Source organism: Cervus elaphus, chromosome 29, assembly GCF_910594005.1.
Source record: "Cervus elaphus chromosome 29, mCerEla1.1, whole genome shotgun sequence".
In the NCBI taxonomy this organism is placed as follows: Eukaryota; Metazoa; Chordata; class Mammalia; order Artiodactyla; family Cervidae; genus Cervus; species Cervus elaphus.
Genome location: NC_057843.1, coordinates 20,396,464 through 20,411,227, shown reverse-complemented (window position 1 = coordinate 20,411,227; position 14,764 = coordinate 20,396,464). Strand labels below are relative to the sequence as shown.

At 42.3% G+C, this 14,764-nt stretch overlaps 1 non-coding gene across 1 annotated transcript; it reads left to right on the top strand.

Moving 5' to 3' along the window:
• Nucleotides 1-12,272: 12,272 nt before the first annotated feature.
• Nucleotides 12,273-12,345, top strand: TRNAF-AAA. Its single transcript has one exon. It is a non-coding gene; the product is annotated as a tRNA-Phe (tRNA).
• Nucleotides 12,346-14,764: the final 2,419 nt, after the last annotated feature.

Sequence of the window (14,764 nt, the reverse complement as noted above, 5' to 3'; positions counted from 1 at the left end):
AAAGAGACGCATGCACCCCAATGTTCATCGCAGCACTGTTTATAATAGCCACGACATGGAAGCAACCTAGATGCCGATCAGCATACAAATGGATAAGGAAGCTGTGGTACATATACACCATGGAATATTACTCAGCCATTAAAAAGAATTCATTTGAATCAGTTCTAATGAGATGGATGAAACTGGAGCCCATTATACAGAGTGAAGTAAGCCAGAAAGATAAAGATCAATACAGTATACTAACACATATATATGGAATTTAAAAAGATGGTAACGATATCCCAATATGCAATACAGAAAAAGAGACACAGATGTACAGAACAGACTTTGGGACTCTGTGGGAGAAGGCGAGGGTGGGATGTTCAGAGAGAATAGCATTGAAACAAGTATACTATCAAGGGTGAAACAGACCACCAGCCCAGGTTGGATGCATGAGACAAGTGCTCAGGGCTGGTGCACTGGGAAGACCCAGAGGGATGGGATGGGGAGGGAGGTGGGAGGGGGGGATCGGGATGGGGAACACATGTAAATCCAAGGCTGATTCATGTCAATGTATGGCAAAAACCACTACAATATATTGTAAAGTAATTAGCCTCCAACTAATAAAAATAAATGGAAAAAAAATAATAAATTAAAAATAATTAATTAAAAAAAATAAAGTCTAAATAAACACCCACTGAAAACAGTATAAGATAATGAAACCATATTCATTTCACTGCAAAGTTCTTTTTGGGGGGGCAGGGTGGTGATCACACGTTAAGTGCTTTCAATGACAGTGATTTGGTGAATTAGTGGTATGAATAGTTCAAAGGAGAATGTACATGCCTTGAGTGATAAACTTAACCAATCATGTGTCAGGACATCCTCTGTTGGTGTTAGTCGCTCAGTATACACTAGAATATATGAACTAGATAACCAACTAGTATATACAGTAGTATATGAACTAGACAACCAAGAACCTATTGTATAGCACAGAAAACCATACTCAATATTTTGTAATAACCTATAAGGGAAAAGAATCCAAAAAAGAGTATGTATATATGTATCTCCACATATATATGTACATTTTCTGTACCTGCACTCAGTCATGTCCAGCTCTTTGCAACCCCACGGACTGTAGCCCACCAGGCTCCTCTGTCCATGGAATTCTCTCTTTGGGAGGGGGCCTAATACAGGACAGAACTCAAACAAGTTGGATTTGCCAAAGTTAGCTGAATTATGAATGTCTTGTCTTGTTTGCTCTTAACGTGATTCAATATTTTAAAACATCCAGAGGATTCAGAGTGGGAATTGGAAGAGACCCTTTCCAGCCTCCTTTTCATTGCATCGTGCAGCTTCTGCTGGAAATTTTCAGCAATGAGGAGCTTTCTAGCCTGTGAGGTGGCCCATTCAACTTTTGAATTCCTTGAATTATCAGAAAAGTCTTTGCTAATTAAAACTGGGTTTTTACCTCTGAATATTATAAACTCATTGGTTTTAACACTGTTTTCTAGAGTGGTCAGAATTAGCTTGCTTCTCCTTGCGCAAGGGCTTCCCTGGTGGTTCAGAGGTAAAGAATCTGCCTGCAAAGTGAGAGACCTAGGTTCAATCTCTGGGTAGAGAAGATCCCCTGGAGAAGGGATTGGCTACTCACTTCAGTATTCATGCCTGGAGAATTCCACGGACAGAGAAGCCTGGCAGGCTATAGTCCATTGGATTGTCTCCAAGAGTTGGACACGACTGAGCAATTAACACACATTCCTTGCACATTTGTTGTTGTTTAGTCACTCAGTTGTGTCTGACTCTTTGTGACCTCATGGACTACAGCACGCCAGGCTTCCCTGTCCCTCACCATCTTCTGGAGTTTGCTCAAACTCATGTCCATTGAGTTGGTGATACCATACAACCATCTAGTCCTCTGTCATCCCCTTCTCCTGCCTTCAATCTTTCCCAGCACATGACAGCTCTTTAAATAAATCAACAAGATACCTGTTCTCTTAGTCAAACAATTCAGGCTCTAGGATTCTTCTTTAGCTGGCATAGCTTCCATAGCCTCCTATCTCCACCCCTTCTTCAACCTCACTCCCCTTTTCTGGGCACTTTGTCCTGGGTTCAGCCCCTGCAATGAGACAGTACTGTGGGTGGGATCTGATCACCCCAAGTAGCAATCTACAACCAACCTGAGTAGCAGCAAAACTCTGCCCTTTTGATTTTGGTCCACAGCTATGGGCCTAGGAAGAATTATTTGATATCCTCACTTATCACACACACAGGTTCTCTCTCCTGACACACTTGCCAAGAAAGCCCTTCATAATTGCATCCAAGTCACTAGAAAAAGAAAAAAAAAAAAGCTCAAAATATTGGGATAATATGCAATGAGAACTTTCCCTTTAGATTATCAAGCCATTAATATTTGGGTCTATCTGCTGTTGAACTCTTTCTCCATTTTATGTAAAGTTACCACAATTTTCCATTCCATATCTCCACTCAGTAATTTAGAGCCATCATAAGCCACTTATTTGCCATGTTCTCCACCATATTCTAAACACTGTCTCAACATGTCCAACACTCTCTCAACAATGAGGAGGTGGAAAAATGAAGGAAGGGAGTTAACATTTATGTACAATTACTAAATAACAAACATAGTGCTATGAGATTTATATAGATCATCCCCTTCATTTCTTCTAGCCACACTTTGAGGTTTTATAATGCCTTTTCTCCTTTTCAGAGACTACAAAACAAAGTTCACTGTAGTTTAAAAAAAAAAAATTCTTAAGATCTGGGTTGCTTTTTCTGATACCAAATACATGGCATTTTTCCACATCAATTCTCCAACACTAACTAGGTACCCAACAATCAATTCAATTCTGATAAAAAATATCCAGAGTTAACGCAGACCCCACAGGTTAAGTGCTCCATTCTACAAGACTGCCTCCACTTCAGACGCAACCTACAAATGGGGCACAGAGTCTACCCACACTTCTGCCTGGTAAATGACAAGTTCAGGGATTCCCATTACCTCACAGTCAAGTCTGATAATTCCCTAGAAGGACTCACAGAATTCAGGAAAATGCTATACTTAAAGGATACCACTCAGGGATAGACAAATGGAAGAGATGCTTGGACAAGGTACGAGGAGGTGGGAGGGTGGTGAACAATTTCCATGCTGTCTGCAGGCTTGCCGCCTTCCTAGGACATCAATGTGCTCACCAAACTAGAAGCTTCCTGAACCCTACTGCTTAGGGGTTTTAATGGAGGTTTCTTTGGGCTTCCCAGGTGGTGCAATTGGTAAAGAACCCACTTGTCAATGCAGGAGATGCAAGAAATGTGGGTTCGAACCCCAGCTGGAGAAGATCCCCTGAAGGAGGAGATGGCAACCCACTCAAGTATTCCTGCATGGAGAATCCCACGGACAGTGGAGCCTGGTGGGCTACAGTCCTCTGGGTCACAAAGAGTCAGACACAACTGAAGCGACTTAGCATACATGCATGGCAGTTTCATTATCTTTGTCAAATTGATCAATTAAATGACTGGCCATTGGTAACTTAACCCAATCTCTAGCCCCTTTCTGTTCCCAGGAAGTTGAGGGGTTGAGGATAAAAGTTTTAAACCACTAATGACCATCTAGGACCTCCCTTCTCCTATAGGTCATCTCAGTAGCATACAAAACAGTAAATTCCAAGGGTTCTCTAGCTGTCTTAGGAAAAGTGGACAAAGACCACATATTTATTTTTTATTACACCACAAGATCACACTGTTAGTGATGGTGTATTTCAAACTCAGGTCTGTCTGTCTCTGAACTCCATGTTCTTCTAATAAACTTCCTTCTGATGAATCAAATCTTTTAAAAGTTTGAATGAAAGGCTATATTAGTACAAGATATTTTGAGATGTGCACCAAGTAGAAATATTCTGTGTCAAAGTCACATCATCTGAAAGCTGGTAATCAAGAAAATGAGGCTTGAGAAATTTGTTTTTCTTATTCTGAATAATCATGCTCAGCGCTTTCATTGTCATGTTTACCCTTCAAAGGCTAAAGCATGTCAAATAGGTATGGCTTTGGCTTTGTTCTCTATCAATTGCTTGTTACTAACTGTAGGTTAAGATCAGCTAATATTTCACAGTAACTTTCACATTTGTCATTCACCCAGAGATTCACCCACATACGCACAAATACTGGGGATTTAAATATTGTGCTTTCCAAACACTCATTTAAAAGCAAAAAGACTGGTTTATCACATTCAAGAAATCTAAAACACTTAATGAATAATATGAGAAAATAGATGATTATAGTCTGAGTTACCTGTATATCACAATACGCAGTGTGCTCTTTGCAGGGTCTGTTCCTGTCAGCTACAAAAGTATATGGAAGACATGTTTGAGATGGGAATTGGAGCCTTTGTGTGGTACTCAACTGCCTTAAGAGTCTGGTAAAATGACTAGCGGTATTTTAGTATTCAGTTTAGTTAAAAAAAAAAACTTGTAAATTTCTATTCCAAGTTTTTCATCAACAATTTGTTTGAGCTCCTTGATGCCAATTATTAATAATGGCAGGCACTTCCCAGATCTCTAACTTTTGTAACTGACTTCACAAAATAGTTATCATATCCCCATTTTACAAGTAATAAAAATTGAAACTCAAAAGTTGAGAGGCAAACAACATGGAACCTGTGTCTTTTTCCTGCATCTTGCTATTCTAAACTCTCAATGCTTATTTCCTTAAGGAAGCTTTCTGGAACAATTTAAATATATTCTCTTGGAAAGGGAAAAGTAGGAAGAAGGGAAACCAAGGAAAGACAGGGAAAGGAAGAAGAAGGGAAAGAATAGAGAGGATAGAGAAAAGAAGGCAGGGCAAAACAACTACTATAAACCAGCACATCTGGAGAAACAGCAGCTCACTTTCTGTCTGTTCTTCACTATAGAATAAAGGTCAGATTGACACTGTGTGTGTCTTCACTCTCGCCCCAGCTATGAAGCCAGAAAGTAGGAGTACATCAGATGGTCAGATTCCTTCCTAAATGAGTCTTCCTCTCTAATCAATCTGTATCTGTACAGAGAAAAAAGAAACAGAACATGATTCTGCCGACAATAAATACTGAAGGTCCAAGGAGCATGTTTTCTATGCACAAACCATGGTAGACTCTACTTGAAGACCTTTATTGAAAATGAGAGGCTCTTCCTGTGACCTACTGGCAAGCAGCTGACCTTGATCCTAAACACTGTACCCTAATAGGACACACACTGCAAACCCTGAAACCCCAACAGAACACACACTGCAAACCCTGAAACCCCAACAGAACACACACTGCAAACCCTGAAACCCCAACAGAACACACACTGCAAACCCTGAAACCCCAACAGAACACACACTGCAAACCCTGAAACCCCAACAGAACACACACTGCAAACCCTGAAACCCCTACTGGTAACAAATCATTCTAAGCTGAAGCCTCTGCAAATAGATATATGTCAAGATCCCCTGCCAAACAGTGGATGTGTTTATTTCTGTTTCCACAGTACTATAGTAGGTACCTGGCAAAAATGATAAGAAGAATGAAATCACAGTCCAGCACCACAAATGCCTTCTTGATATTCAATTTCCTGAGGCTTCCATGTGTATTTCTTAATCCAAGGCGACAGTCAGGATGCAGACACTCAAATGACAAATGGCTGAGCTAAACCTTGGTATGAGTTCCTTTTCAGAATCTGGCTAGATTTATGTTGGGACTTGAAACCCAATCCCAGAGCAGCTGCCATCTTTTATTGAGGTCCCTTTCTGACCAATTGGAACAATTTCAGTCATTTTGAGATAGTGCTTTGAAAAATACATCAACTGTGGTCTGAATGTTTCCTTCTCAAATTCATATATTGAAATCCTAACCTCCAAGAATCAGGAAGTGGGTCCCTTGAGAGGTGATTAGGTCATAAAGGGTGAGGCCCCCATTAATGGGATTAGAGACTCAGAGAAATCCTGAGCCCCTTCCACCACATGAGGATATACAGAAAAGGTGGGATCTGCAACCCAGAAGTGGTTCTGCACCAGAAAGTGATCATGCTGGCATCCTGATCTTGGGCTTTCAGCCTCCACATCTGTGAGCAATAACTTCCTGTTGTTTTTAAACCAACTGGTCTATAGTATTTTGTTACAGCAGCCTAAACATCCTAGCACACGTCTTGAGGAGAATGGGCAATCTCCATACTTCCCAGTATCTCCCAGAAATTGTCTAGCATTCAACGTTTACTGATTGGTGGAACATACCAACATTCCCTTAGAGAAGGTGTCAGATAGAGAATGATGCAATGTGAACTTTGCATTCACGTATTTCCATAAAATTCTACTTACAAAAAAACAATCTTTTCCATATGGGCATCTGTGGTTTCATTATAGTTTCAAAAGATTCAAGGAGACATTTCTTTCTCCTAATACGTTGGGATAAATTCCTGTTGGCCCAACTGTACTTAAATAATCTGAAATTTATTCACCCTAAAACCTGACTGGCTCTCTGAGCACTTTGTTTTCATCCAGTAAACTTTGCTGAGTAGCCACTGTATATAGGTCTTGTGCCCTCTGTTAGGACAGACAGATGAACAGGACTCATTCCTACTCCACCATTAGGCTGCTCACAATCTCAAGGGGCTGGTCTGACCAACAGGCAATTAATTCCAGTGCAGTGTGGAGATGCTAAAGTATACGGGATAAGGGGGGAGATTATGGGGTGGTGGAGCCTGAATGGGGTAATAAAAGCTTTTCTTGAGGTAAATTCAGAACTGAGCCTGGTCAGGGACTACAGCACCCTTTGGAGTAGCGGGGGCTAAATCAATGTGATTGGCTGATCCTACTAAGAAGTAACAATTAAGTAAGATATGAAAGTGAAAAACACTCAGTTGAGTCCGACTCTGCAACCCCATGGACTATACAGTCCATGGAATTCTCCAGGCCAGAATGGGCCTGGAGTGGGTAGTCTTTCCCTTCTCCAGGGGATCTTCCCAACCCAGGTATCAAACCCAGGTCTCCCGCATTGCAGGCAGATTCTTTACCAGCTGAGTCACAAGGGAAGCGCTTTGACAATTAAGTAAAATATACTTTCTTATATTTTGAATTGGTAAAATGATTGATACTGTGCCATAAAGAAGCCTTCAATTTATTGCTGGATGGCCTTGGTCAAGTAAAACAGTCTCTCTAAACTTCAGTTTCCTCTTCTGTGAAACAGAGTTATAACACCTGCCTCACAAGGCTATTTGCAGGATAACCTGGACACAGAAAGCCAATGACCTACATCCACTGCCACCAGCCAGTCGGTGAGGGAACAGATACTTCCCGTTTTCTGTTTAGGGGAGACTAATGAACTAGGCACTGAAAGAGATGCAATGGAATATGGTTATCTTGGTGTTAGTATTTCAGTCGTGTCCGACTCTTTTGAGACCCTATGGACTGTAGCCCACCAGGCTCCGCTGTCTATGGGATTCTCCAGGCAAGAATACTGGAGTATTCCCTTCTCCAGGGGATCTTCCCGACTCAGGGAAGATATTTTAGGTCTAAGATGATACCTAACATACCACCTTAGGTCTATGCAATCAGTTACAACAGAGCTAAGTGGTTGGGGAAAGCAAGGCAAGGCAGCAACCATGCCTAAGAGTAACCAGAAGAATAACTGAGCTAGTGTCTGCTGAAACAGAATCTGTGCTTTTTCAAGAGGTCTAAAGTCTCAGTTTAGTGGTGGTGATTTATACAAAATCCACTTGACTGGATACAGGAGGTCAACCTAGTAATCAAGTTGAAAAGCCTGCAATCGATATTTCTAATTCGGGAATGGTAAACAAAGGTATTGTACATAAGATGGGTTTAATGTGCCACTTTATTGAGCAAAGGAAAACGATTTTTCTAGAAGGACCCAAAATTCAGCTCCTGCTTAGAGACTGTGACTATGCTGCTGAAAAGAAGAGAAGAGTTAATCCCCAATTGTGCCCACATGTGCAGCGGCAGCAGAAACTGGCGGAAAGAGCCCTGAACTAGCCTTGAGTACTATTCCTGTCTCCATGCTCTCCAACTGTGGGCTCCCTGCCAACAACTGCTTTTGTGAAGCCACCAGGAGCTGCTGCTGACTGGCTGCATTTCCTTGTTCATCCAAAAGCTATATTTAGAGTGACAACCCCTAGAGATCTGGGGGACCCTGAAACAGGTCAAGGGATACGGTCCTGCTCTGATCAACAGTCACCTTGCAGGAAGCCTCTCATGACCCAGATCAATAGAGCAGACTCAGTGTTGAGGGGGAAGGAAGAGTAGGAGGAGCGGAAAAGAAACAGAAAGAGGGGCCTCACAGAGAAACAACATTATGTTGGTCTAGAGCTTGGTCTCTTCTTCACTGACCTCATTTCAGCCTAACAATTATGAAAAGCAAGTATTATCCATGTTTCATGTTCTAAAATGATGGACAACTTGGTTAAAGTAAAAAATTAATCAAGGGTAAAACAGATCACCAGCCCAGGTTGGATGCATGAGACAAGTGCTCAGGGCTGGTGCACTGGGAAGACCCAGAGGGATGGGGTGGGGAAGGAGGTGGGAGGGGGGATCGGGATGGGGAACACATGTAAATCCATGGCTGATTCATGTCAATGTATGGCAAAAACCACTACAATATTTAAAGTAATTAGCCTCCAACTAATAAAAATAAATGAAAAAAAAATAAAGTAAAAAATTAAATAAGAGATTCAAACCCAGGGCTCCAATATCTCCTCCATGTGTTTCCATTGCTATGGCTCACCGACTCTGTAGAGCGCCCTCTGGTGTTTAGGGGCACACCTAGCCAGGCACAGTGATGTCTGACTCTGTGTGACCCTATGGTGACTCAGATGGTAAAAAATCTGCCTGCAATGCAGGAGATCTGGGTTCGATCCCTGGGTTGGGAAGATCCTCTGGAGGAGGGCATATTCTTGCCTGGAGAATCCCCATGGACAGTGGAGCCTGGTGGGCCACAGTCCTTGGGGTCACAAAGAGTCAGACATGACTGACTGAGCACGTGGACTGTAGCCCTCCAGCCTCCTCTGTCCTTGGGGAGAGGCCTGAAAAGCCCTGTCTCAGCTTCCTGGTTGTCAGGAATCCACCTGATTTGAAAGAGACTCTGAGGCAATTGGGGAATTTCTGTGCCTGGCTCAATGATTCTAAGTACTACAATGTGCTTGACAAAAATTTCAGGACAAATCCTTCTCTGGGGACATTAATCCTTTTAAGAGAGAGGATATCTATTTAGATAATAGATAGTTGTCTATTGTGTCCTTTTCTCATAGCCCTCCTCTCTGTAGAACAGAATTGGTGAGTAATATCCATCTTATTGGAGAAGGAAATGGAGAAGGAAATGGCAACCCACTCCAGAATTCTTGCCTGGAGAATCCCATGGACAGAAGAGCCTGGAGGGCTACAATCCACAGGATTGCAAAGAGTCAGACACGATTGAAGCGACTTAGCACATTCATCTTATAGTAAGATGGACCACCATCTTATAGGTTGGTGGAAAGTGTTTCAGGAAAAATTGTAACTATTAACTCTTTTAAAGGGAAAAGAAACATCAGTTCAGTTCAGTCAGTCAGTCAGTCGTGTCCGACTCTTTGCGACCCCATGAATTGCAGCACGCCAGGCCTCCCTGTCCATCACCAGCTCCCGGAGCCTACTCAAACTCATGCCTATTGATGCAGTGATGCCATCCAGCCATCTCATCCTCTGTCGCCCCCTTTCTCCTCCTGCCCCCAATCCTTCCCAGCATCAGTGTCATTTCCAATGAGTCAACTCTTTGCATGAGGTGGCCAAAGTATTAGTATTAGTTTGAAGTTTCAGCTTCAGCATCAGTCCGTCCAATGAACACCCAGGACTGATCTCCTCTAGGATGGACTGGTTGGATCTCCTTGCTGTCCAAGGGACTCTCAAGAGTCTTCTCCAACACCACAGTTCAAAAGCATAAATTCTGCAGCGCTCAGCTTTCTTCACAGTCCAACTCTCACATCCATACATGACCACTGGAAAAACCATAGCCTTGACCCGACAGACCTTTGTTGGCAAAGTAATATCTCTGCTTTTTAATATGTTATCCAGGTTGGTCATAACTTTCCTTCCAAGGAGTAAGCGTCTTTTAATTTCATGGCTGCAGTCGCCATCCACAGTGATTTTGGAGCCCAAAAAAATAAAGTCTGACATAGAACCCTAGAATTTCCATAGATGTTAACTCATCGGTTCCCAGAGGAACTGCAGATACAAATACTACCTCCATTTTACAGAAGCATAAGAAGTTTAGTGACTTACTTAAGATAAAATGGTTAATATGAACCATGCTCTGACTAGATATTCGATCCTCAAAAGGCATGTCTTTCTCATTAAAATACTCACTTTCTAATTATCTCAGATAACAAACTCTATCAGAAACAAAAGGGTGGAGGTGATATAAAATTGGGCTTCCCAGGTGGCACTAGTGGTAAAGAATCTGCCTGCCAATGCAGGAGATGCAAGAGACATGGCTTTGATCCCTGGATCGGGAAGATCCTCGAGAGAAGGAAATGGAAACCCACTCCAGTATTCTTGCCTAGAGAATCCCATGGACAGAGCAGCCTGGAAGGCTACAGTCCATATAAAGTTACTGTTTTATTCTGAATAAGATTTGAGTAGCAAAAAAGAAAAGTGCTGTATCTCCTATGAAGAAAATAGAAACAATCATTTCATCCCAATGGGAGAGAGGTGGACTGGCAGGGAGGAGAGTGGTGATACACAGGCAAGGCTTGTGACATAGGCAGCAACTTTATTGAGTTTTGTGTGAAAGATGTCAAGAGTTCAGATCAGGAATTCAGGCAGTGGAGTGAAGAAAGGTAGGTTGCGGGAAAACTGAGGAATCTAATATTGCTTGAGCAAGGGTTGGTTTCATGACAGCAAAGAGTGGAAGACAGTGATGGAAAGGTTGACATGGATGATCTTAAATGGCCAATCTAGATTTAAAGAAAATACAAGAGACCTTTATTCTGCCAATGAAGTGGAAACACTGAAAGTTCTGAGCAAGGGATAAAATGATCCAACCTATCCTAGCCGGGTTTATTGTGAAGGGCTGACTGAAACAGGGACGGACCAGAAACTACTGAGGAAACATTTGCCTCAACACAGATATGACCAAGCGGGGGCCCTGCTAGGGTTCTATCACTGGAAATATAAAGATAGGGTGAAATGCTAGGAAAATGGCAGAGGTTGAACACTGACAGAACCCAGTCACTGACCAGCTGGTCAGGGGCTGAAATCTAGAGCTCTCATGACGGTCTGAATCCAGCTAACTGAAAGGATAATGACAGAAATAAGGAAGATAAAAGGGGGGAAGAAACAAACAAATAGGACGAGGCACTGGTGTGGAAGGGAATAGTGTAAGTCTTGCACATGCTGAGTGAAAGTTCTGAATGATCATTCAGTTTGAGCAGCTCAGTAGACTCGTAGTGACCTGAAGTAATCTGGAACATGGGAAGCAAATCAAAGCTCGAGACCAGGGAATCAACGCACACGGGAGATAAAAGTGAACAGAAAACTGATGGAGAGACACAGGGTCAAGTGCAGAAACCCAGCAGACCCTCAAAGAAAACACACTGAAAGAGACCACCGAACAGGAAGAGGGGCAGGAGAAAAACACGAAGAATGCGACGTCACAGGGCAAAGGGGCCGAGAAGGACCAGCCAACTGCATCAAATCCCACAAAGACATAAGGGAGGATGTGGGTTAAGACTGAACTATTAGATCAGTTTCTGGTGGTCTTTGAGAGCAATTTTAACAGAGCTGTGTGGGCTTGCACCAGATTGAAAGAGGTTGCAGAGAGAGAGAAAGCAGGAAGTGGAGGCAGGGAAAGTGTAGGCTACAACTTTGGGGAAGCAGACAGCCTGAGGCTCATCGCCAACCATCTGGTTCTAAATTACCTTTCCAGCTTTATCCACTGAAAGGAACCAACTTCTCCATATAGCCCTGTCACTTGCCTATCACCTGAGTATACCAACTCATCATGCAGGTCCTTTCCTCTTTCCTCTCTGCACCTGCCACCTCTCTCTGCCTATCTTCCACATTTTTCAAGACGCAGAATATGTCCGAATGCCTCCACGAATCGGTCTCCACTATTTTACCTTGACTGATTTCTCAGGTCTCAGATCTGGTCAAGTAACTAGAATAACAAGAGACTATGCAATTGCACTTCACTATGAAGAATTTTACCTTGTTATTTAAATAACTTACATACAAAGCTCCGGGACTCAAGTCTCCTGACGGAACACAAAGTAAAATTTATCAGCTTCCTGGTGGCTCAGATGGTAAAGCATCTGCCTAAAATGCAGGAGACCCAGGTTCGATCCCTGGGTTGGGAAGATCCTCTGGAGAAGGAAATGGCAACCCACTCCAGCACTCTTGCCTGGAAAATCCCATGGACAGAGGAGCGCTGTAGGCTACAGTCCAAGGGGTCACAAAGAGTCGGACACCACTGAGCGATTTCACTTTCACTTTCACACTATAAAAGTTCAGGCTCTGACAAGTTCCTGAATCTTTACACTATAAAAGCTCAGGAGTTAGGCAACGGACAAAGGAGACTTGAAAGAATGAAAAAAAAAAAGATGATTCCATCAAAAAATGATGGAATAGAAAAATAAGAGCTGAATTAGTTATAAAAATAATCTGTATAAAATATAGACACAGTAATACAAATATGAATTAGGAAAAGAGGGAGGAGTATGCTAAATCCTATTGCCATGGGGAGGAATGGATAATATAGGATGTTTGTCAATAGCTTATATATGGGTTTTAGTGCTGTGATTCTAACTACCAGAAGATCTAAAAACTGAAGCAGTTAAAAGAAGGATATCTCTGGTAGTGAGGATGAAGTGGGGAGTGGCAGGATAGGGGATTGTAATTTGAAATCAGAGTCTGCTCTGTTATTTTAATATTTTTCTTGCTTTTACCATGAACATGCATTATTTTGATAATAAAATATAAATAATTGCGTGTATTTGCTTCATTTTAATGTATCTTGGCTTCCCCCTGGACTGTAAGCTCTGCCATGGCAGGGATTTGATCTTTCGTATTCTTTACTGTGCTGTTGTGTCAGATGGTGCAGGAAGCAGAAGCCAGCGTGGATAAACCACAATCCGTAAACAGCTGCAGGTATCTGGTTTCGCCCTTTGTGGGCCCTGGACTGCAACGTGTAGGCTGGACCACGTCTTCACCTAAACGGCCATCGATCACAGATCCCAGAGGAGTGCTTTCAGTTGCTCATGATGATTAGCTTAAACATAACTAATATACAACAAAATTCAATTTCCATAGATCTAACTCCACTGGTGAACCCTTAGCCAAGCAAACCTGAGAAAGGTATGTGGCTGGTCCAGTTTGGATGCTTGATGGGCTTTTGCACTCCTTCTCTGGCCTCATCCTATCAGAGGGCAGTAGGACACTGCCTCATTGTATCAGAGTTCTCATTGCAAAACCATGTCTCTGCAAGTGATCAAAGTTCAGGTTGTAAATCAACAACCCAAGCCCATAATACCTCTAAGGAAACTGCTCTCCAGCAAAACTGTTTGCTAGATGCCTTTCTGTCTCATCTTCCTCTCTAAGCACTCTCTACCAGGCTACGCTGTGTTCTTTGGGCCACAGAAGTTGCTGGGAGTGGGGTGATCTTCACTTGCTGGCTTTTGGTGGGAACTAGAACTTCCTGATTGTATTAGCACTAGAAGCTGGCCTCCCGCTGGGCTGAAGTGTAGCATCCTTATGTTTCCTTTCTCATGCCCACCCACCCACAGCTCCCTGTTGCTTTTCCGTGTGGCTAATTCATGCCCAGCGCCATGCAAGTTTCACTTGGCACATCGCAGACATTCAGATACTTATTCCATGTATATTAAATTGATACAAATTAAGTACCAAAATACAGGAAACTACATACCAGCAACAATCCCCTCCAAACACACACCATTAAGCTGTCACTGATTGATTTGGATTCTGTTTCCTGGAAACGAGGAAGACTTTCCAAGGTTGAAAATGGATTTTTTAAAAGAAAATAAAAAAGGAAAGCAACTCTACACTACAACAAAAAAATGAAAAAAAAAAAAAAAGGAATTTTAACGTGTTGAATTAAAAATATCATATATGCCATATGTTATAGAGTGAAAGGTCACGGGCTGCTTGCTTGTGTTGTTCGTTATTACTTTTCTTTGTTTTATTTTGGTAATTTGGGGTCTGCATTTCAACTCCTAAAACTGGTGGCAGAGGCAGGGAAGCAGCCCGCCCAGAAAAGGCTTTAATATCTGACTGGTAACAGGAGAAGCAGAAGGCAGACAGCAAGACAAGTCAGTGTTAACAGTGCTATTTGCACAGGCGGGTGCAGGTATGGATGGCTGACCTTTAATCCAAAAAGAGAGTCTCACTAAGGATGGAAAATAGATCAGTCTGGCAGGAAGGTTCCAGACAGTTGTGCCAATGGAAGGAGAAAGGCTGGCACTAAATTGTATAAGAAGCTGCTGACCAGAAAAACATGGCCTCCAAGAAAAGGGAACAAAACCATCAGGTCTCCAAATAAACTTTCTGCCACAGGGCTGGACAATGGAATGGCAGATGTCAGGAGAGATCTACACAGGGAAAAATTTAAGGACACAGATCTAGCAACATACGGTAATTTATATGCCTTAACTTAGTACAGTTTGCTTTTCTGCCCCAAGATAAATGACAGTATCATCATTAAAAATAATAACTTGAATATAAAAAAAATTGACAGTCCAAAAATTACTGCATACCAGGCCCC